Genomic DNA, 6,170 nt, shown 5'->3' on the forward strand with positions numbered 1-6,170 from the left:
GGGAGGGTGCTGAGGCGCTGGCACAGGGTGCCCAGAGAAGCTGTGGCTGCCCCATCCCTGGCAGTGCTCAAGGCCAGGTTGGATGAAGCCTTGGGTGCCATGGTTTAGTGTGAGGTGTCCCTGCCCATGGCAGGGGTTGGAACTGGATGATCTTCAGGTCCTTTCCAACCCAAACCATTCCTTGCTTCTATGACTCTTCACAGCCCTGAACTAATCCCCCAACTAGTTATGTTATATGGGAGGGTATGAGACACATGTGGAGCCTTCAGAGTGGTCTGCTGGAAGAGATGCTGGGTGAAACCCATGGATGAAGGACTTGGGTCATCTCCTGAAGCCACTGGAAAGAGCATCAGAACTGCAAGCTAAATGAAGTGACCCAGAGCCCTTCCGATGCTGGTCTGGATTGTGCCCTCAGTGTATGCTCTGTATCTTCAATGAGATATGATTCCTGCAGGAACATGTTTGTTCATTGCAGGTTTCACTGCTTTGGGCTCTCTACTTTCTCCAACCCTTGTTCAGATTCAGGATTCACATTTGTCCTCCCCGTTAATTCCATTGGTTTATCTCAATGCTTCCCCGTGTATTACAGTGAAAGTGCCATTATAAAATGATAAGGACACCGTGAGGACAGCACAACTCTGCCTTTATTCCTGGTTATTTGCCAGCTTTCCTAAAGGGAATGTCGCTCATGCCATGGGCTGCCTGCTGGTCCGTGTCTTCAATCAGCTCTCCATCAGTCTCCTCTCCTAAAGCGTGTTCTGGCTATGGGAATACTTGGAGGTTCCTCCTGCTTTGTCCATCTTTACTCCCACAAAACCATGTCTAACCCCAAATAAACCCAAAGTGCATCTTTGACTATTGAGTTTAGCCACCGAGCGAGGGACTTAGTGCTGCCCCATCAGCCAAAGCCTTCCTGGCACACAGCATCACATTATGCTCCTTAATCCTCGCTTGTGAGCCCAGTGCTTTGCTAAAGCTCCTGTCTCCAATCCTACCCCATCAGCTCCTCCCACCCTCCCTAAACTGCCCCAAATCCAAAGCATTAGAGGATGGGACAATGATTTAAGGGGAAGAGATTAAGCAGGCCTCACTTGCTGGGGATTAAATTGTCCAGTGATGTCCTAATACTTGATCTTTCCCTGCTTTCCAAATGGTCTCCTGCTGAATTCTCTTCCAGCAAGCACTGGAAATGCTTTGCAGCCCCTCTCTGCTCAACAAATAGGAGTAGTTTACAGCACAGCAATGGGATCACAAGGACAATAAGGAGCTGTTTGCTTCTTCCTACAGACCATTCTTTGTGATAGAGCCTGGACGTTGTGGTTAATTCAGATGAGATGACTGCTTCCTGCTCAGATCTGGTCTGAGAGCACAGAACTGACACATTACAGCACATAGAACACAGTGACTTGGCACTACCTTGTTTTCTGTGGCTAAATAAAGGCTGGAGTGGAAGGGAGCAGGGAAAAGCTAATTCTAAACACAGCCTCTGATTTTCATGCTCCATAAATATCTATAAATACATGGAGAGGAGGGAGTAGATGAAACACAGACGGGATGGATGGAACACAGCCAAAGCAGAGCTTGAAAGCACCGAGCTGCTGTTAGTGCTGCCTGTGCTGGCACCACAACTGCACTGATGTGTCTGCCGCTGCCTTCCTTGGCAGGGAGAAGAGACATGGGGTTTGTATGAAGGAGACCCAAGAGGAACATCCTCCAGCCCGTTCCCCTCCTCTCTATCAGTCAGCAGTGCTGTTTAATCCCAGGCCAAGGACACCTTGTGCAGGTGCCTCCACTGAGGCCAGACTATAGGGAGAGCTTCCAAGTTGTAGCATCCCTGCTGCCTTCCCCTTCACAGGAAGGTAACTAGAACCCCAGAGGGGTTTGTGATGGGAATGGAGCTTAAAGCTCATCCAGCTCCAATGTGCATCATGCAGGGACCCCTTCCCATAGAGCAGCTGCTCCAAGCCCCTGTGTCCAACCTGGCCTTGAGCACTGCCAGGGATGGGGCAGCCACAGCTTCTCTGGGCACCCTGTGCCAGCGCCTCAGCACCCTCCCAGGGAACAGCTTCTGCCTCAGAGCTCAGCTCAGTCTCCCCTCTCTTGGGCAGGTTCAAGCCATTCCCCTTGGCCTGTCCCTACATCCCTTGTCCCAAGCCCCTCTCCAGCTTTCCTGCAGCCCCTTTAGGTATTGGAAGACTGTTCTAAGGTCTCTCCTTGAGCCTGAAGCTCAAGGGAACCCCTGGCTCACTGGTGTGCAGGAACCTCCCTGGATATCAGCAGGTATTCAGGGGATTGTTTCTTCATGAGGATGGATGCTCCTGGGCCAACCTAAAGACAAAACCCATCAAACCACAGGGATGTGGGAGGAGAGAGGTCCCAGCAAACTGCCCAGCCAAGCCTGGAGACCAGGGGATCAGTGGGATCAGTAATGTTGCCTCTGTGGCTGCAGACAAGTGTAATCCATGCTTTAGCTTCCATGTGGGAATAACAACCATCTTCCTTTGCCTGCTTTCCTCAGGCATTTATCTGGGTAGGAACTGCCTCTGCTTACAGTTCTTACTGGGATCACTGCTCCTAGCGAACACTAAACCTGTCAGAAGCATGGGCATGAGTAAAGGGATTACAGCCATTTTCACTCACAGCTCACATACACAAAGATGCTCACAGGAGGAATCATACAATATAGCTATGTGTGTATATATATATCTCTGTATATAGTTTATTTCTCACAATCCTGGTAAGAGTTACAGGTGTATTGGGAATCATTTACAGTTTCACAGCATATGGAGTGGCCATACAGCTTCTGACGTGAGTAACATACAATGTGTAGAGAGCACACGTTTCCAAACCCATCCACCCACCACTCATACAATGGGTTATCAAAGCTAATACTAGATTCAGCTACATAGAAAGCCTGGAATATGGTCGGGTACAGCGTTGGGTGTCGGACAACACCGTCAGTCACAATGGGACAAGCTAAACTACTTTGATTTTCAATCTAGTATTTCTAGTCTACCTGCATTATTGCATTTATACGCTTGTTTTTGTTTTAAGTCAAAGGAAATAGAATACTATATGGGAAAGGAAAATTCTTGACTATTTTAGGGTTTGAGCTGCAGCCCATACAAAGTGTCCATAGAAGCATAGACAAGGTTATAAATCCAACAAGGTAGAAATCAGCTGGATAGCTTTGTGTGTAGGTAGGTGTCCATTTCCCTCCAGGAAATGTGTCTTAGCAGCATATTGTGCCTGAAAGCAAAACCCAAACCAAACCTGGCTGCTGAACCCAGGTAAAGAGGTGTCAGTGACCAGCAGGTCTGGTTGTACAGGGAAGGAATCAAGGTGTTGCTCTGAGCATCACTATCCCTTGCAAAACACATGTAGGGGCTGACTCAAACCCCACTGGTGCCATTGGGAAGATGCCTGGGGGGTAGGAACAGGCAATTCCCTGCTACCAGCATGAACTTCCTGAGGGCTTTGGATCAGTCCCTGGAAAAGTAACAGAATCCAAGCAAACCATAAGGAAAAGAACCAAAATCCCCTGGAATGTGACCTTCATGTTCCCTTCCTACTCTTATAGTTGCTCCGCTCGTGTGTTATCAACCTGCACCTACCGCTAGAACAGAGTTGGTTTTCAATGGGGGGTCCAGATTGCAACTCTTAGACATCAATGGGAACGGTCCCTAAGCAGTGACTTGGGGAAGGGCATCAGGTTTTAGAAGGGCTGCTCAAAACTGGAGAAAGCCAAATTATTCACTTCTTGGTTGGGTTTTAACTGCATGGGCACCCTTGTGATCACATCACCTTGAGTGCTTGAAGCTGCCAAACCAGGGATACAATGCAGGTCTTTACAGCTGCAATGGTGATGAAAGGTTCCCCATGGGAGGTTTGGTACTGGAGCATCATGCACAGACAGAACCTGTGGCTTTATTCTTGCTCTGCTGCATCAAGGCTCTGCATTGTGAGTGATGAAAAAGTAATGGGGTCTTCTGTGATTTTCAAGCTGGAAGCAACTGAAGGAGGAACAGAAGCAAGAGGAACGTGTTGGTCCAAATCCTCTTTAACCCAAGTTATGGTTTTCAGCAAAAAACCCCAAAAATACTTAATTTGAAGGGCATCAAAGAATGGAGAGCACAAGTCCCCAGGTGCCGTGTGCCAGAGCATCCAGGCAGAGCACAAAGCAGCAAGTGGGACTATAACATGCAGGAGAACCAAACTCATGCATTTGGAAAGCCAACAGCTATGATCCTGCAGGCTTTGATACCAGCTTATCAGCATGGTTAGTTGAATCAGGTGTGGATTCTCAAGGCCCAGAACTCTTGCATTCCTGCATCAAGTGATAACAGCCCATTCACACCAAAGGATCCTTGCAGTCTTCTGCATCCTCAACCTTTGCATCCTTAATCTTTCCCATCTTCTGTATCCTCAATCCTGCAGGAGGCTCCTGGAGCTGCTTCTTCAAGGCCAGCAGAAACACAGGTGGTTGCCATCAGCACTTGAGAACCTCTCTTCTCTGCTTGTACTTGTGGTGCTCCAGTGACTGTAGGACTGAAGCAGCACTGGCCTTAGCCAAGTGTAGTGTGCACTAGTGTCAGCATCTCCCGAGCAGCCACAACACCCCCCACTTGACTGACAGGCAGCTTCACCTTGAGCAGAGCTTATGCCTGTCCCAGCCCCAGGGCAGGGTTTGTGGAGAGCCCACATCTGGGAAGAAGGCAGGGAAAGGAAAGGGAATACAGTGCAGTAGCCAAAGAATCCATGAAGGACAAGCAATGAATTAGAACCAGAAACCAATGGAGCCACATCTGGCATCTTGAGCCTAGGAATTTGGGCATTAAACAGGAAACCAGGTCACAGGGCTGGACTGATGATCCCAAAGAGGAAAAAGTCATCCTAAACCCATCCTAAACTCATCCTAATCTGATGAACAGATCTAACTCCTCAGGGCCAGTCAAGGCAAAGTGACCGAGCAGACCACAGCAAGACGCAGTAAAAGACATAGCAAACCAGTGTTGGACAGAGCCAAGGGCAGCTGCATGGCATGTGGGGCATGTTCCCAGCCGAGGTCTCAGTTATACTGCAGTACCCTCAGTAGCTCCTTGTGTCACCATCTCAATTCCAGGTGATCTCAGCTTTCTGTATGACTACCTTCAGTGTGATGAACCTGGCTTAAGTACCCTCTCATTTTTGCCATGACAGCTCAGACATCTTATTCTGTGCCCTTTAAGCTTAAAAGATAACTTCCCATTAATGATCAAATAATACTTCAAATAGATAAACTGCAGGAGAGAACTAACTAATCACCAGCTCAGTGAGGGCAGGAGAGGGTTTAAAGAGAACAATAGGCCAGAAACCCTGCAGGAGAAGTACTTAGAGACTAATGATGGGCTGAAAAGTCCATTAAACAGAAAGAGAGAGCTGAGAATGGCAGAAGTAAGAGCTGGAAAGCCCCGAGCAGCAGTATTTGAGCCACAGTATTAAGCAGACACTGCTCTCATTGCCTTCTCCTGGTTTCTTTAGCCTGAAGAGCATAAAGCCTGAAGCACAAGGGCTGGATGGCAGCACAGGATGTTACTGCACAAGCTTCATCACTCTCTGCAGTGGAGCCATCAACTGAGTGCCACTTATAAGACCTAAAACATGCAGGAAGCCCAGGTCAGATCTTCAGCAACTCAGATACAGAGTCTTTGTTATCCAGATCAAAGCCAGTTCTCTTCCTAAAGGGACATGCCCAACCTGTAAAGCAGAACTGCAGCCAGCTGATGATGTGCTTGCCTTCTCCTGTGCTTCATGGTGATGGGAATGAGACAGCAGCAAGATGCCACATGGCTTGGGAAGGGAACCAGCATCCCTGCCTTAGCGTGAAGTCCCAGCCTGAGAGGATGGAAATGCACGTGGGTCCTTTTAGGATGTCAAAAAGGAGAACAAAGCCCTTCAAAATACCTTTAATTGTACAAAATTGGTTGTGGAAAACTTCAGGCCTTTTGGGTCCTTCACAAACCCTTTAACATGGAACAGGGGCAGCAAAAATCCCTTTGGAACAGTCAGTGAAGGTAAACTCGCATGGAATCAGCTGGCCATGTTTCCTTATGTCCTAGAGAAATAACTAGAAGTGGACGGGGTATAGAAGTTAATGTGTCCTTATGATAACTGTGAAGATGATGGAGCTG

This window comes from Melopsittacus undulatus, chromosome 4 (assembly GCF_012275295.1).
Source record: "Melopsittacus undulatus isolate bMelUnd1 chromosome 4, bMelUnd1.mat.Z, whole genome shotgun sequence".
Lineage (NCBI taxonomy): Eukaryota > Metazoa > Chordata > Aves > Psittaciformes > Psittaculidae > Melopsittacus > Melopsittacus undulatus.